Source organism: Wyeomyia smithii, chromosome 3 (assembly GCF_029784165.1).
Source record: "Wyeomyia smithii strain HCP4-BCI-WySm-NY-G18 chromosome 3, ASM2978416v1, whole genome shotgun sequence".
Classification (NCBI taxonomy): domain Eukaryota; kingdom Metazoa; phylum Arthropoda; class Insecta; order Diptera; family Culicidae; genus Wyeomyia; species Wyeomyia smithii.
In genome coordinates this window covers 241,898,907-241,916,930 of record NC_073696.1, presented here as the reverse complement: position 1 = coordinate 241,916,930, position 18,024 = coordinate 241,898,907, and the positions used below count along the sequence as shown (strand labels likewise).

Below are 18,024 nucleotides of genomic sequence, written 5' to 3'. Positions count from 1 at the left end.
GAAAGCGGACTCTTTGACATACCATATGGCCACTTGAACACTAGCGAACAACAACAACGAACCATTACCAGCAACTAGACCCCGCACAATACCTCCAGGACCCTAGGATTACAAGCCCCTGCCCCAGCTCATGACATCGGCTTTTCGAAGAGCATCAGACGACCATTCAACAACAAAACACTGATTGAAAAATTCATGCTAGTTTTAAGTTAGACCTAATTTCATCTCGTAGTCGGCAGCGAGGATAAAAAATTTGCTTTTAGTTTTTAAGTCATCAGATATAATTGGCGCCGTTAAACATCAAAATAAATAAATTAATAATCAAGATAGCGTATTTCAATTATTAAACTTGCGCTTTTCTGGATTTTAGGCTTTGGTTACAATTTCGAACACACTTCGCCACGTTCGAATGTGGATTCTCGATTCACAAAATTGTAAGATGTAGGATTGTAAAACTTTTGCAACTGCATGAACCCCGAAAAATCTGCCTCACAGGTTACACATTTTTAAAAAGTCTGCGCAAATATATATACACTCGAAACTCTGAAGAAACTTTTAGACAACGGCAAAAGAAAAAAAAAACAAAGAATCGAAAAATTTGTGTTTAACAGGCAAATTTGCACATTCAGTATTCCTGATGTTACTAAAAACTTCGTTTGAGTCATGCATGCGTTACAGCGAGAAGATAGTTACACGCTATCAAAAAACGACGCATGTGCGAGTTCACTGTTTTGAGTGTAGTATTCGTTTCTTCCTTCCAGGTGCGCACCATGTGCATTCTGTGCTATTTAGCACGCACGGTGTCGACTTGCTGTCATCTGTTGTCTGTTTACCGCAAACGATGCAGGGGTACTGCGACGTTGTAGTAAAGTATTTTCGCGGTACGCATGTCAGAAGTTCGTGTTTTCGGGTCTCGCAAGAGCCGCATAATGTCCAAAATGATCGGTTTTGGGCACCGGCATTGACTAGCATCCTTCGTTTCAAATAAACATCATGTGGTTCCAGAGCGCCGCGTAAGTGATAGTTTGAAGCCGTATCCAGGTGTGAGAAGCTCTCACTGGTATTTATCGAGAAAAACGTGAAATTCAATGCCGCATATTATAAGACCGAGGTTCTAGGAAGAAGAAGGTTCTGGGAAAATATTTTGTATTAGCTTTTTTAAACACATTTTTAAAGTGTATTATAATTTATTGAACACCCTGTAGATATCTCAATGTGAATGATGACTTCGGGATTTTTTCATGTGCTTTTATTATTGATCATCAAGATTTTTTTATGCGTTTGCGTATGCGTATAAAATGATAATTTTATTCGTGTAAAAAAAAAAAAAAAAACACCCCTACTTTTAAAGATGTGTGTGTAAAGTATCTTGCCTTATGTTTGATTTTGACATTTGCTCATCAGTTGTGGAAATGGCATCGAGGCAAAAGAAGCAGTACATCATTATGCTCGTGCATCACGAAAATCCGAACGCCAAATTGGCGAAATTGTTGAATGTGGCCAAATCAACCGTCACCAACGTAATAGACGTGTTTGGAGAACAAGAAAACTGAATCGAGGGGAAATCGGCCATAAAAAGGCCAGAAAAACGACGAAAGAAGTGGCCAGCAGTTCAAGTGGAATTCCAACCATTCCGTCCGAGTTGTCGCCAGCAAGCTGGGAGTGTCGTCTACACCTGTGAATCGAGATAAAAAACGAGCCGGACTGTCGACTTACAAAAAGGTGGTAACTCCATATCGTGACGATATGTAAAACAAGTCGGCCAGACAACTATCGCGTAAGCTCACGAAGATTGATTGCGTGGTACAGGATGATAAAACTTACATCAAGGCTGACAGGAATATTATACGACAACTGGAAGAAAAACCTAAATTAATCCACCTAGCGGTCAGACTCAGCCTTTCTCATTCAAACTTTTATTTGTAAAAATAGATTTACATGAACGCTTCATTCCAATAAAGGTATATTCACTCTTTGGGTTTTAAAATATTGATGTTGTATTTAAAGTATAAAGTATGAAATTTGACGTAATGTTAGTACTTGATAAATAGCGAAATCAAAGCAATGACTCTTAATTTCAAACAATTTAATCACGAGCGATGCCAGGCACGTTCAGATAGTACGATACCACATTTAAATCATGTTGAGGCCATATATATTGATCGAAGCAGGTAAAGTGTTGAATAGTCTTTGAATTTCTTTTCTTTCTAAAACTTTTAAACAGTATATCAAATTGTTATGAAGTTTGTTATTTGTAAGTTTGAGAGATGACTCATTTGTATGACACTAGTTATGTTCAAATAAGTCGTGTAATACTTGAGATAATAGACTTTCGTTGTTTTACAAATTAAAACATAACGCTTGCTTAAGTTTGATTACAATCAAATGAAAAGGTAACGAATGGGGCAGCCAAACTTTGAAACCACGTGTTCAATCATAATTCATCAGTTAACCCTTCACTAGCCCGTTCATCTGATATCAATATTGTTCAAATCGGTTGTGTAGTTTCTAAGGTAATGAAGTTTCGTAATTTTCACATTTCGATACATTACAGACGAAGTTACAGTCCGATTACTGCAAAATTCAATAGGGTGTTATGAGGTAGGTAGACCTTTTATTTGATACTAATTCTGTGGAAATCGGGTCAACCATCTCTGAGAAATATGAGTGAGTCCAAGTAAGTTGCCTTGGAATATGTTTCTTTTCATGGCTGGATTTCACATTTTTAAACATAACAGGCTAAGTAATAATCCGTTTGTAAAAAAAATCATTAGAGTCTTATGGCGCAACAAGACCTTTCATGTGACACTAATTTTATAAAAATCGGGGCAGCCATCCCTGAGAAACATGAGTGAGATTCAATAGTCTCCAGAACACGTTTCTTTCCATAACTTCTGAACCACATGTTCAATCTTCATAAAATTCAAAATTTAAGGGTTTTTAAGGTAGCCCGTTCATTTGAAACTAATTTTAATCAAATCAGATGTGTGGTTTCTGAGATATTGACGTTTCGTGATTTTTACACTTTGATACATAACCTCTAAACTAGAAATCAGATTACAATAAACTTCAATTGGGTCTTATAGGGCAACTAGACCTTTCATTTGCAATTAATTTCATTGAAATCTGTTCGGTCAGACCTTCTATGAGAATAGTGAGTGCGAAAAAAGGTGCACATACACACGTACACACCCACACACAAACATATACACCTATACATGCTTATATGCAGAAAATGCTCGATTCGTCTAACTGAGTCGAGTAGTATATGACATTCGGCCATTTGGATCACTTTTCTACCTTTTAATTAGCCAGTGATCGTTAGGAGGAAGTCAATATGTTTACTTTCATTATGTGATTTCACATTTTCATGAACAACGGACAAAGTTACAATCCGATTGCAACGAAATTCAATAGCAACCTATGGGGTAACTAGACCTTTCATTTGACACTAATTTTGTGAAAATCGGTTCAGCCATCTCTGAGAAAAATGAGTGAGTTTAAACAACCTCAGGATAACTTTTCTTTACATAACTTTTGAACCATGTGTTCAATCATTACGAAATTCAAAAGTTAAGGGTTCTGAAGACAGCCCGATCATTTGAAACCAATTTTATTAAAATCGGTTGTGTGGTTTCTGAGATATTGATGTTTCGTGATTTTTACATTTTGATACATAACCTCTAAACTAAAAATCCGATTACAATGAAATTCAATAGCAACCTATGGCGCAACTAGACCTTTCATTTTCAATTAATTTTATGAAAATCGGTCCAGCCATCTCTGAGAAAAGTGAGTGAGAAAAAAAAGTTGCACATACATACACACACACACACATACACACATACATACATACATACAGAAAATGCTCAGTTCGTCGAAAGGGGTCGAGTGGTATATGACATTCGGCCATTGGGACCACTTTTATACCTTTGGTTTTTCCAGTGATTGCTATACCTTTCTAGGAAAAAGGCAAAAAGGTGGCAGAGATTTTCAAACGCATAAAGCTGTTGAGGTTTGCAAAGGGCTATCTCCTGTGGTTTGATGAGCAACATTTCAATCGCAAAGGTTCCATCAACCATGTCCAGGAGTGCCTGAAAAAACTTTCTGTTGCCTTTCCTCAAGCAGCACACTTGTTCCGTTCTATTCTGGCCGGACTTGTCATTTGGCCATTACGGAAAAAGGCCATGGAATGGTATGCCGCGAACAACGCCCAGGTTATGCCAAAGACCATGAACACACTAGAGCTCCGCTCTATAGAAAAATACTGGACTATCGTCAAGCGGAACCCCAAGAAGACACGAAAGACAGTTGTAAACAAGATGCAGTTCAAGGTTAACTGGCGTTTTGCGGCGAACAAAGTGACTTAGAAGGTTATACAAATCTTGATGGAAGGAGTTGAAAAAAGGTCCAGCAATTCGCATTTGCTGAAAAGGATGCTTGAGTCAATATTTCTGCTTTATTATGTACGAATTGGACGTAAAAAAAACATGATTTGATTTTTTATTAAAAAAAGACCGATTTACCCACATTTTTGTTGGTCCAATTTTTGACCGTAACACCCTTTAATTACATTCATGTTTCCATCGTAACGACTGCAATTTGTTCGTATCATTCGATTGAAAAAAAATATAATAATACTTAGTAGCGTTCTCTCTTCTATCGATTCACTGTGAGTTCTATTAAAAATCATCGTGAAACACACTGTAAAAAATCGACACGTTACTGCCAAGTGGACTTCTGTACTTCTGTGCTAATAGATGAAACATTTCATATCTACGTGGAATACACTTACGTTTCAGTTCACAGCACGAAATCAAGTGTCTCACACTTAGGTTTGCCATGTCATGCATACCAAAAACAATCATTTTACACTCAGATTTCAATGCTTATACACGCCAAATGTCAACACACGTTAAAATACCGTGGGTTCCAATAAAAATCGATATGGGTCGACATAAAAGAATGATTAGGTTCATTTATTGACATTCATTCATATATAAAGAGCATTAGGGATTAGCGTGCGATTTATTCTCAGTGCGTTTCGGAGAGCTCGGTGATTGATTCTGGTTTTTTTTTTGACGTAGAAATACGTCTTTAAGGCAGGTGTGAACTGAAAATCTAAAATTAGAACAGGGGGCTAACCCTTGTCAGTTATTTTCCATCGAAATTTTCTCCCTTTTCGCTGCAATCGGTTGGAAAATTAACAACGCATTCACTTAAATGCAGGAATTGCAATTTGATTTTGTGGTTATTGTACTTTTGAAAGTGGCAAGCCTTGATTTCAACTGACGATATAAGTGCTTGCTTCGGTTAAAATATATCATTTTACTTGCGAACGATGCGACGAACGGTCACATTTTAGCAGCAGCAGCTGCAGACTTGCCGTTTTAGTCACTGTCGGCAAGCACTTGGAGCGGGAGCTATATAAGGTTTTTTTTACCGGATTGGCCGTTGGAGAGTGGAGATTTCGCAATCTAACCTCATCTAGTTCTCTTTCAACCATGCGGTCGTGGTTTTGCACACAACCTTTGTGATTTTATCTAAAGAGGCTTGCGGTAACCATGATAAAAGCTCAACAGGTCAACTGAAATGATAAAACTCATAAAATTTCCTTAACCTCAAATTGTTCCGTGTATGTTCACTGCTAATGGAAACGTTCATCGCAAAAATCCAGGCCGCTTAAAAACGCTCCAAGGATCTAATTTTCTCCCCATTCATTGCTCGGAATTCTATGAAAACTTGAGAAATAGTTCTAAAGTAGTTGTGCTTAAGTTCAAACAAACAATTTGTTTTCGATTTTTAGGAAAATAATATATATAATCTTTTCAATTTAATAACTAAGAAAATAAGCATTACACTCGATTATTCATCTGTGCTCCCAGACTCGGTTGGCAACGCTGGCTAGAAGTGTGCTTTTTCAGGTTCGGCTTCCAGCGCCATCTTTGCACGATAAATACAGTTGTATATCGCGAGCTTTCGAGTCAGGATTCCGGGTTGCAGATGTATGGGTGTTTTTTATGTAAACTAACAACAAAAACTCATCGAGAGCGAGCGTGAGCGGGAGAGTGGAAACAGCACGTGAAACAGGTTATTTCCTCCAGTCTGAACTGATGACGGCAGACAGGCAGATGGACAAACGTGAGACCGCACCGCAGTCAAAGTGTGGCCGTCGTCCGATCCAGTTTGGTTCGCAGTAGTCGCGTTTCGTCGAGTGTCGTACCCACGAGGAAATAAGAAGAAAGCATGTGAGCGTGGATGGTGCTCCGGTGCTCGGTTTTAAGTTATTTTGCTTGGTGCAAGATGCACTTTTAGCGAGAAGACAAAAACAATTATTGGTAGAAAGTGGCCGCCGCTGCAGCAGCACCAACTGCAGCCATCGCGCTGTGTTGTATTCGATTGTCAGGTACTAGCGGAAGCTGTTTTGCCGGTTGAAACGTTGCAGAAGCTTACGCCAAGCGCAGAAGATTGGCCGGCTTAGCTTGATGCGCAACCATTCGATTGGAGGGGACTGTGGCTGGATCGTGGATGCCTAGTGGCATTTTGGGCTTTTTTGTATTGAATTCATCGTGTGTACGTGTACATGTTAATTCTGTCTTTTTTATGATTAAGTTCTGATGATTTGCATAGTCCGGAAACGTTGTCGCTAATGTACCTTGGACCAGTGATTCCGGTGGCTAAGACATGGAGTGCATGCCATGGGAGCCAACCTTCGATCGGAATGTACGAGGAGAATGGCTTGCTTGCGTACGGCAGGGATGTTTGTTGTAACGATTAGTGCTTGTGGGTGCTTCTGAACTGGTTTGGTCTGTCCAGGTCCACACTCTGCATCCAGCAGTCAATGCTCTGATATTCTCTAAAAAAAAAACCATGGAGTAGAAAAACTACACACGGACAGAATCAATCACTGAGATAGGGTTATTAAAATGATGCCCGGCATTTATGGCCCTGTTTACGATGTTTGTTTTTAAAATGAATATTTTTAAGTAGACGTCAAATTCAACGCGCGCTATTCTACTTTTTTACGTCCGTCTTCCGATAAAGCACCAACTTGTTTATCTGTCTTGAAATGATTAGTTCAAAGAATGTTTATTCATCAGAAGGGCGCCTGTCCATTCGGTGCCGAAAAAAAGATTATCAAAGTAAACAAAGTTTCTAACCTTGAACCTTCATAGACGAAATGCTCGACTGCACCCTCCAAGCTGATGAATTCTACACGCATGATTAGCTTGACGCAAACGCTCCTTTGTGTTTTGATTTTGTTTTTGTTGTACGCATATTGAATGACTTTTTACGAGGCAAGAGTTGTTCGTACGGTATCATGCGTGTTTTGAGGAGTTTCATGCAAAATTCTGAACTTATTTAAAAGTCTGTATACTTTTTCAAGTTTTCCAATCAACAACTTTTTCCTGTTTTTCTAATCGAAGAATGAAAAGTTCTGTTCCTGAAATCTATACTGTTACAAAAAATGATATTTTACTCTTGGACCAATATTTTAAAAGATCCAAGGATGCAAAGTAGTTTAAATTACAGATGTCACAAAATCCAAAAAGTTTTAAAGAACTCCGAGAGGTTGCTGAAACTGGCGATTTGAATTGTCGTGGAATCGCTCTTATAGATTGTTTACGGCTGTCGGCAGGTAAAATGTGTTAAACACATGTAGCACACACTCAGCACACTCTTCTGCCAGGATTACTCGTTTTTCATTTTGAAAATATTAAACAAATCGAAGCTGGCATTTGTCGTGAACGCAGCTCATAAATGTCATAATATGACTAGTGTTGAATTCGCTGCTTTACAGTATGTATTGTGTTCCATTATCTTAGAGGATCAACACTTTAAATTGCAGTAGTGAATCTGTGAAAGGAAGAACAAAAGAAAATAAATAAATAAAAAGTGACCAAACCTGATAAATTGTCAATTAACTGTGCTAGTGCTGAAAAAAAAAATCATCTGTGTTCGATGTGATTGGCGTGATTGGTTTGTTGTAACGCCTGTTAAAACAAAACCGGTAACCGAAGAACCAGTATTCGATTTGGTACATCCAGTTTGTAGAAGAGGTAAACGAGAAACTTTAATCTAGTGTTGGACGAAGCCGCCGATCGGCGCCCGAGAACTGGATCGGCTGTTTGGCGCCGCTGCCAGGTGTTTACGGTAGGTGCATCATTGCCTTTATAGATTGAACAAAACATGGACTGGAAACTGGAACGCTTCTGTGAATAGCCCCTTTCCCCGTAGGCCTTGTTTGTGAAATTTAAGAATAGTACTAGCATTATTATGATATATGTGTGACACTAAACAATTCGATGCTGTCGTGTTCTATTATTATATTTCATTGTTTGTCATGCGAATCCCGCGTCCTTCTTTGTTGTCTGTCGTGTTTTTACAACCTTTAGACAACCGCCGCACGCCACATGCAGCCTGTACAAACATTTTATGCTCGCTCGCAGACTGGCAGCACGGATTTTTTTGTTCGTTTACCTCAACACACGCGTTACAAAATTGCCCAAAAAAAAAAACAAGGAAACTGCCTTCAGTCGGGACCTGACAGACGGTGCACCTGCTTCGTTCGTTTTTTTGGTGGATGGAAAGAACACGCAAACGATGGCTTCGGGTGCGATGGGATTGAAAATATGTTTTGAGGTCCTTCACGGTTCGTTGCGAAGGTATTCAACTTGTTTATGCTTGACAAATCTATAAGAAAACTTGGGAAGCGCATGAATCTGTTTTAATAGAGAATAAATAAGAATATATTTCAATAAACATCATGTTCCAAAAATAACGTTACCTTCCTTTATGGTCAAGATATTGGCATAATTTAAGTTAAATGTGAAATGTATACATGTCTATGAAATCTTTAAATTGCTTGAATCGAGGCTTCTATCAATGTAAAAAAAAACATTTTTGAAGGGTACTTTTCAAAATGTTGGGGCAATTTACGTTTACAATTCAGGTAAACGTTTTTATTCTTTCTACATTTTCGTTGTAGTTTATGACACTTTTCAAACCTACCTTTCGTCTTTCTGTTTAGGTATCTCGAGTCGATTGTCCGGTAATTTTGTCAACATGTATTTTTCTCGAGAAATTCTTCCAAATTTTATGTCATTATTTAAATTTATAGAAGTTGAAATGTTGTTGTTCAAGTATATCTGTATTTTTATGAATTTATTGGATATCACATGTTTTTACAAATTCGAGTGACTCACATTGCTGTTTTCATCTTTGGTGTATGTATGTTAGGATGGCAGCAAAAAGTGTCACGTCAAACTTCGAAAACCGACCAAGTACTTTCTGGCTCATCTCTGCAAATTTCAGTTCAATCGGACAAGATTTAGGGGTGCCTCAGAGCGTTCAAAGTTGTGATTTTTCGTCCCTCAAAAATCTACTAAGAAGGGAGTACATGAAATTGGTGAAAAATAAATGAACCACCTTGATGAAAATCAAGTTTGAGATACCTAATGAACATTAAAGTAATTTAGATCTGATTTGGAACGAGTTGTGAGTCATTTTAGAAGTCAGTTCTAAAAAATTCCATAGTAGGTCTTCGGTTGCTTAGAACACGACTTAGTCCCAGAAGGTCGATTTTCGGTCAAAAATTTTTTTTCGAGATAACATCAGATCTCGACTGCTTATGCATTTTTAAGACATTTCGATTTTTGCAATTTCATGTACCTCCCCCCTATGGAAGATTTTCGAGTGTCGAAAACTCACAACTTTGAGCGCTTTCCGCACTGACGTTATAAAATGGGCCACGCCATTTTTTCCTGTTCTCTTGTTTCCCTACCTGCGTAAAATTTTATTTTGTATGTTGTATGCTAAAGTACGAAAAAAAAAAATTCATTTCATTCTCTTTTAGAACTATCGTCTGAATAGCTCCGCCTTTATTTCAAGTTCCCACAGTTTGTCCCAGTTTCGCAATACGAACGTACGCAAAATGATTGCTTACGGGTATCCAGCCGAGTTGCACCGATAGAGCTCTCATAAACGCAACATTATAACATGTATCGTGTCGTATTGCGCGGCTTGAAGGAAAACAATGTTCCCGTTCTCGTGTCGGATAGAAGGTTCGAAATTCTGCCTCAATTTCACACTATAATCGTCTTTTTCTAAGACGCAATAGCGTAAATGCAATTGCGGGACTGAGAATGCAGAAATACACCATCTGTTGCCATCCGGCACGAGAAAAAGTACAAATTACAATCGGTTCTTCTCAGGATCATAAACACGTTCTCAAGGAAATACTGAATTTTTTCCTATGTTGCCAATTTTGAAATGTGCAGTTTTACCTTTGTTTCAAGTGATTAAAAATCCTAACTACCTCAATTACATAATTTTAGGGCACCAAAGAGTGCCATTGTATTCTACAACAGTAACAACACCGGCAAGTTTACAGTAGGCAAGTACAGTCTAGGAATTAACAAACTCGGTTAACCTGGTTAACTAGGTATATTCTGTCGATCGTCTTAGGTAACGTAAGTATTGAGCGTCCAATCAGAGGTCGAACTCCGCGTTTCGACGAGGCGTGACAATATTCAGTATTGTTATATAGTTTGAATAATCAAATTACAATTTTCTGCGTTTGGGCGGGTGCATAGATGATTTTCCAATCGATTGCTGCAAGAATGGAGGAAATCGGTTGGAAACTGACAGAGTTTAAAATGTTTGAAAGTGGACAATTTTTGCGACACTTTCGATGTTTCCGGATTTGAAATTGGACCCCTGCATATGTTGCCGTAAAACGTATTCTACGTCAAAACTTGTCAATAAAAAATCTTAATTTTCTGAAATTTCGGAAGATGAATGAAAAAATACAATTACTATGTATTTATTTCAGTGCTCTGATACTCTATCCAATCGATTTGCAGTCTTAAGCAAAATTTATCAGTGTAATATCTGAACTTGTGAAGTTGCACAAAGAACCACCGTAAATTGGCTAATTTGGGATTCATTTATCATCTTTCAATGTACAACAATTAAGTGGCTTCCAATTTTGTATAGATCGATAACGGCGCCGGCTACGTCCTTGCGGTCAGTTAGGGAAGGAAAGAAGAAAGTGTTACAATCGTTGCTGTCCGAAACCTCTGCATCTCTCACGACTTTAACGGAAAGAAGGTTACTTTGTCATCGTGATTTGTAACGGATTTTCATACTTTTATCATGCCCTCTACCCGTCTATATGTAAACTTTACTGCTCTTTTTCACGGAGCCTTGCGGGTTACCCTGCCAAGTATCAGCAATTATAACTGCCAGGGGTGGTACTTACATTCAACTGTGTATGATTTTTTTCTGCAAGAGTCATGTAGAGTGGTGTAAGGAGCCTGAGAATGAACCCATGTGCAAAAGTTCCTCAGACATCGAGCAGTCTGTTGTAAATTTTCTTCATGAATTGTCTTGGCAGTAAAAATTTCAGTTCTTGATTGAATTTTTCTACGTATTCTGAAAGGTTTAATCTAAATGTTAGGGGGAAAATTAACCTATTTTGCGATGTTTAACGGACCGGAAACTATTTAAAAATAACCCTACAAAAATAAAAAAAATAATACGGAAAAATGTGGGAATCGAACAGAATTGCAAAAAGTTGGTTTTTTCGCTTAAAAAAGTAATTTTTTCATAGATCACGTTCGAACAACCTGTAAACATTTTTCTTAGAAAGTCGAAATTTTCTACAAAAATACTATAAATAACATTATCTTCCGATGTAGGGTTGAGGTTGTGGAGCACTGTTCAATGTTGTTGGCTCTGCGTTACATACCTAAAGCTTGGAGAAAATTTCAGGCTGCTTTTATTCTTAAAGCGAAAAAAGAGATAAAACGACTCCTAGAGCCTTTAGAATTAGACCCAGCAGTCTGTACTCTTCTCTATTACAGGGTATTCTTACCAGAGCAGCGAAATTCCGAAACTTCAAAACGGAAATCACACAACAGTTATTTCATTCTCTCAAGTTGAAACTGATGTTGAGTGTCACTCGTGTCAATTCTCACTGAAAATCATGTCAGTGAAAAAAATTATATTGTCTAGAAACATGTTGAGTATATTTGATCTGAGCCAATCCAATGCATAAAGTCGAAGAAATAAATAAGCATCTATATTTTCAGTCACATAAACATCGACAAAACAACACAGCGCGTGCGAAATCGCAGTAGTCAGCATTACCACTGTCAGTTGATTGAAGCTGAAAGTAATTTTATTGATATTCACAGCTTTCAGTTTCAACTGATATTTTGTAGCTGACAGTGAAAAATTCGCGGCTTTCTGACGCGGCTTTTTACGCGGATTCTGGAATTTACGCGGTTCTTTTTGCGAGGATTCCGGAATTTACGCGGTATTTTTTTTGGGCGGGTTTCGGTTTCTCTTCACTCGGATTGCAGAATTAACGCGGGGTTTTTTTACGCGGATTCCGGAATTTACGCGTTTTTTTTACGCGGATTCCGGAATTTACGCGGTTTTTTTACGCGGCACGTATCCCCCGCGTAAAAAGCGACTTTAGTGTATGGTAAAAAATGAAATACAAGATAATTTTGTTTGAGTCAATTTTTATTGAAGCTGTGTTCATTGCGAACCTTTACGACATATTAGCTGAGAGCACCCTCCTTCGCATTGTTTCTTGAGATGTTTCTCTAATGAATCACTTCGGCACGCACCTGGTCCATCGCCATCTCGTCCCAGATCTTGAGAACAAGCTCCTTTAATTGGTCCATAGTGCTCATTTGATGTTTGCTTCGCTCGACCAGCATAAAATTCCCGGGGATTAGAGCTAGGAGGCGATGCCATAACCTTCTCCAGAACCTTGGTCTTAGAGTACGCGGTGTTGATTTTCACGTTTTTCTCGATAAACACCAGAAGGAGATTAACACGCCTGGATACGCCTCCCAAACCTTCACCGACGCGGCACTCTACAATCGATCATTTTGAACATTGTGCGGCTACGTGCTACAAAAGTACTTTACTACGACGCACAGTGGAACACTTAGAACATCAAACCTGATCATAATTATTTAAAAAAATTTTTTGCACTGAAAACGTGATAATAAAAACAAATGATTGGATTTGGATAATTTTTTGCATGGAGTAACCCACCTTAAAGTGATGGACGACATTTCTTGTAATGAAATTTAAATTCAGTCATAGTCGGGTCCAAATTCATCCAAATACTTGAATTTATCATGAAATGACTTTTCAGTACACATTTCAGTCGTTTGACAAAGTTTCGTTTGGGTAACCAAGGCTACAACTATCCAAGAAGCGAAAAAATAAGAATTTCTTGATTATTTTCACATAGCGATAAAACACGAGACCGGAAGCATCTTGAAGGTTTTTTTTTTACCATTATAACCAAAAATATTAGCCCTTTCACGTAATATAAGCTGTTCAACCGGATTTTGCCGGAAACATAACTTATCCCATTTTGAGTCAACTTATAAAAGCAAATGGGCTTTGTTATATTGATTCTGACAAACACCTGGGTATTCGGAGAGACTAGCAAACATGCGAAGTACACATTTCTGTTCGATTAACATTCTTTAGCAATCTCCATCGTTGTTCAATTTAAAAATCACTTGTTTATATTCGGAGCATTATATTTCAGATCACGGTATCAAAGCGTCATTATCATGCACAAAAAACTGTTGAATTGCGGTCGGTTCAAACCTCTCGTTAAGACCGTAAACATAACTTTTGGATGTTGATGAACTGTCAAGTGATCAAGCATACATCACACTTCAAAATGAAACACTACAATACAAAGTTGATTTACTTTGAATTTTTCACTTATGATCAGGTTTTAAACGTATTTACTCCTATGTGCGACGTCGCGGTACCCTTTCATCGTGCGCGGTAAACAAACAACAAACAGCAAATCGACACCGTGTGCTTTGGTTAGCCTATATATGAGGCTGCTGGCACCAATGTCAATACACAGAATGCACAAGTTGTATTCCGAAATTATTAAATTGACACTTATTGAAAAATTGAGGAAGACTCTATTAGGTCAACGAGTTTATTGAATTTTTCTTCAAGTAAAAAATAATAAATCTACATTAACGGCACTACAACCGTTAGGTGATAAAATCGAGAAGTCGCTTCAATTCAATGGAATTGGTATAGTTGATTTTCTTGATATTGAAGATGCATCGGACAATGCATCCAATGCGTTCTTTATAGGAAGCGAGACGCGTGAAAAACTGTTATCGAACAACAACAAACAATTAGATCGATGTGAAGCTTTCTTCAAGGAAGGTACTTTCACCCGTATTGTGGTCCTGAGTAGTAACGACGAACTCCTCAAAAGGCTAGCAAAACTAGGATATGAGTCGGTTGGATAGGCAGATGATGAAGCCGTAAAAGTGCGTGGGGAGTTTGATGCAACGATATCTAATTGGATGCAAACTGCGCTCAATGTGACTTTAAAATGGTGTAGAATAGAGGGTTTGAATGTAAACCCTTCTAAAACTGTTTTAGAAAGATAAGTTAGAACAGCCTGCTCTAATAGCTAACTCATTAATTCCACTGGGTTAGTGTCAACCTATCCAGAAATAAAGAAACGGTATTGCGATTCACGATGCAAGTAAGAAAGAGATTCGAGATAGTTGTTTACGAACTGAGCCCATGCGCTGGTGTGCTAAAACTGACTAAATTAACGGTGCGCTTTGGAGGTCAAACCCAAGCGTATAAAGAAGGGCCACCAGTTAGGTTGCAACTGGGGTTGGCATTGGTAATAAAGAAATTAGCGATCAGTGAAATGTAGAGTCATCTTCCGGAAGAGGTTTAATACCTCAATGTTACTTTGGATAGAAAACCTGAGTCATGACTTCCATCTGGTAAAAGTTAGTACTAAGTTGTCGTTGAGCTGTGGGGACTGCGACTAAAAACTATCATCAGATCATGAGTCATTCAACAATATTCCTAATCAATGGATGTAGTTGTGTTCTGGTACTATAGAAGGAAAAATATATGCATAGATTTCATGGGTGGTTAATTTCACCCTATAGAATCTACGAGAGCTCACGTATTTATTTCGTAAAGTAAACGATTGAATGTGATGTGATTCATAGATTTCATTACATATTTTTAAAAATCCGTAATTACTTTGAGTAATGGTGTCTGTTATAATTAAGAAAGTGCCAAAAATACCTTTCAGTTGCAATCAAGTGATATTCAATCTTTCGACTCTACTCGTAAAAACAATGCTTATTTATACATTGTTCAAACACTTCTCCCTTAAAGAGCATGTCACCGATTTGAAGATTTTAGTAATAAATATTACTTACAGTTGTTCTGTAAATTTGAAATAAAATGTGAAGCTTAGAATTTGTGTATGTGCTATTCTATTTTAATAAATAAACTGTCTCGAGAAAAGTCAAATCACACCGCTAGATGTACTATTTTTAGTCTTTTTGAAAAAAAATATTCAAAAAGTTATGAACAGAAATAACAAAGCAATTTACTATCACGATTTTTTCGCGGTAGTGTCAACATTCCATTGGAAAGTTATCAGAAAAGCTATTGAGCTTTTCGTCATTGGTTGGATCAATTAAAATGAGAGAAAAAATCGATTTTGAGAATTTTACAGAATCTACAATTTTGTTGAGGAACCGCTTAACGAAATAGGCACTAGCCAAACTGAAACACAACGCAGTCATGAATTTAAGCAGGTAATATCGGATAAACAAGTTACTTCTTGATTGCAATCATCTTTAGCAAATAGTGGCCCATCACCACTGCTGGGTGGTGTTTATAATATCGTTCGCTTCCAATGAAAGGATAGAGCAGCGGAAGCAGTGCCGAAATCATCCACTGTCTCCACTCTGTCGTATATTCATTGGGGATACACATTTTCGCCATCTGAATCTGGACCAACCTAGAGCCGGCTGGGGAGTGTATTTCGAATCATCATAACTGTCCCCCATTTGTAATCACCAATGCTGCCAACAAACAAGCGCTCGGTTTCCCTCGTATGGGCCCAGCCGGAAAGATTAAAATACATTAGCCTATAAACGACCGATCGAGATTGAGAGAGGTGGAGAAATGGGTCCTTCGCTGTTGTAGCGTAATACTTCGAGACTGTGCCATAGCATCGAGCGCGTGGAACGTGTGAATCCAACATCGACATGATGACGCCAGGCTGGGAATCGAAATTCTCCGTGACGAAGCGATTGGTCCAAATCCAAATGACGACCGACCGTCGTCGTCGCCACACCCGTGATGATGGAGAAAAGCGATTCGATATATCACGAAAAGCGCACTCGGTGCGACCGGAAAGGGTATACGCGGCGACACATGGCAAATAGTATTGGTATAGACCGTGGATGCTGTTGTATCAGTTAGTCTGGCGGAAAATGAAAGTGCCAGCCAGGAGCCGTACTAACTAGGCAAATAAGATGTTTTCAGCTCGCATTTATTTTTGGAACTATCAAGGGCGTTTAGGTCCAAGTCCGGTACTCATAAGTAAATTGGAGAATTCATTAGGAAATTTCCACACGAATTCTCATTTTTTTCTTGTAATAACAAACTGCTGGATATCATGACCCACTTGCCACTAAGGGGTTCCTATTTTATGTGCACTCAGCATCATTCGAATCGCCACCGTCCGTCCGTGTTTGCGTTGATGCATCATCATTATTGCTAGCAGTAGGTGCGAATTACCTACACACCTTCGTACTGCAGCGGGGCCTTCAACCGTAGAAGACGGCACGTGCACTCAACTTCGCACTAGGATATGGACGTATTTAATATTTTGACCCTACGTAGGCTGTATGCGATAGTCCCTAAATCATATAACGTATGTTTGTTTGTTTTTTTCTGCCGCGGTCAAATTACACATTGCTCTGGTACTTTTTCGTGTTTTACGAGGTGTGTAAAAAAAGGTTATATTTTGTGTTGGTTTTTCGTGCATTGCATAACCAGTGTGGCTATTAGCTGACAAATTGATACTCCACATTTCTATTGAAGAGCGAGATGGAACAAAGATATCTATATCAAACAGAATTGGAGTTGATGAATCACAAAACGATTTGAACAAGCTGAGACCAAATGTATAATTTGAAGTATTGTTGAGAAAATAGCTAATTTTCTGAAAATAGTAATCAACAACGAATGCTGGATGAAGAAAAGATACAAAATAGATCATTTCAAATATTTGAACCTTAACGTGATGCTTAGAAACGTGTTGGTTCCGATCCCCGTCCAGAATCAATTATTTTCTACACGAATCGTTCGAATGGTAACAGACCCAAGAATAGACTTATCAATTCCTATGGGCCGATGAGTAGCTATCTTCCAAGCTCCAGTTACGCAGAAGCTATAGAAATTCAAACATTTGTGTTGATTTTTTGAAGTGTGCGACATTTACATAAAGCATGTTTGGGAGTGTGTTTAATCACTTCAATAACTTCAATAGCAACAATAATTGGTCATTGCGGAATTGTTAGACACGAAAGAACCGTTTAACGTGCAAGACTTGAATCGTCTTATCACTTCAAGGACCAAAGTTTTTTGAAGTAGAATACTTCTCTCAGGAAGTTCGGCTACATAGGGATGTGAAATGAAAATCTAAAACCGAAAAAAGTGAAAAATATGTCCAATTTCAAATGCTAATAAATCGGTTAGTATTCGATGGATTTCCTTCGTTCTTGCAGCAATAGATTGGAAAATCTTCTAAGATTCTTCCCAAAATAAGATAATTGTAATTTTATTATTCACACTATTGTACTATTGAAAATAGTCAAGCCTTGTTAAAACGAAAAATTCGACCTCTGATTGGTCGTTATATGCTTGCTTCCCAAGCACGGTCGACAGGATCATATACCTTACAATTGAAAACATGCTATTTGGCCCATATAAGAGCCTGTTTCAGCCGGAGCCGCTCATAATAGTTCTAGACAGCGACAACAGCAGTCGTCCTTCCTTAGCAGCAGCACTAGCCCTGTGGTTGGTCACCACGTCTCAGGAGCAGCGCGGTTTTTCTCAGCGTGTGCCGCCAGACAGCCATTATTTTCCCCGTGTTGGGGCAGCATGAAGATTGCCATC

General features: G+C 38.3%; 1 protein-coding gene across 5 annotated transcripts in view; it reads left to right on the top strand.

Annotated features, from left to right (window-relative positions):
- Positions 1-6,142: 6,142 nt before the first annotated feature.
- Positions 6,143-18,024, top strand: part of LOC129730032 (extracellular sulfatase SULF-1 homolog) — a 111,519-nt gene continuing 99,637 nt past the window's right edge. Inside the window, exons 1-2 of one of the 5 annotated variants that reach the window (XM_055689000.1) lie at positions 6,143-6,406; positions 7,850-8,154. The gene's annotated coding sequence lies outside the window, so the exon portion shown is untranslated. Of the gene's footprint in view, positions 6,407-6,434; positions 6,574-7,801; positions 8,155-18,024 lie in introns of those variants that run through there. The other 4 variants (XM_055688999.1, XM_055689001.1, XM_055689004.1 and 1 more) reach the window with 4 other exon arrangements.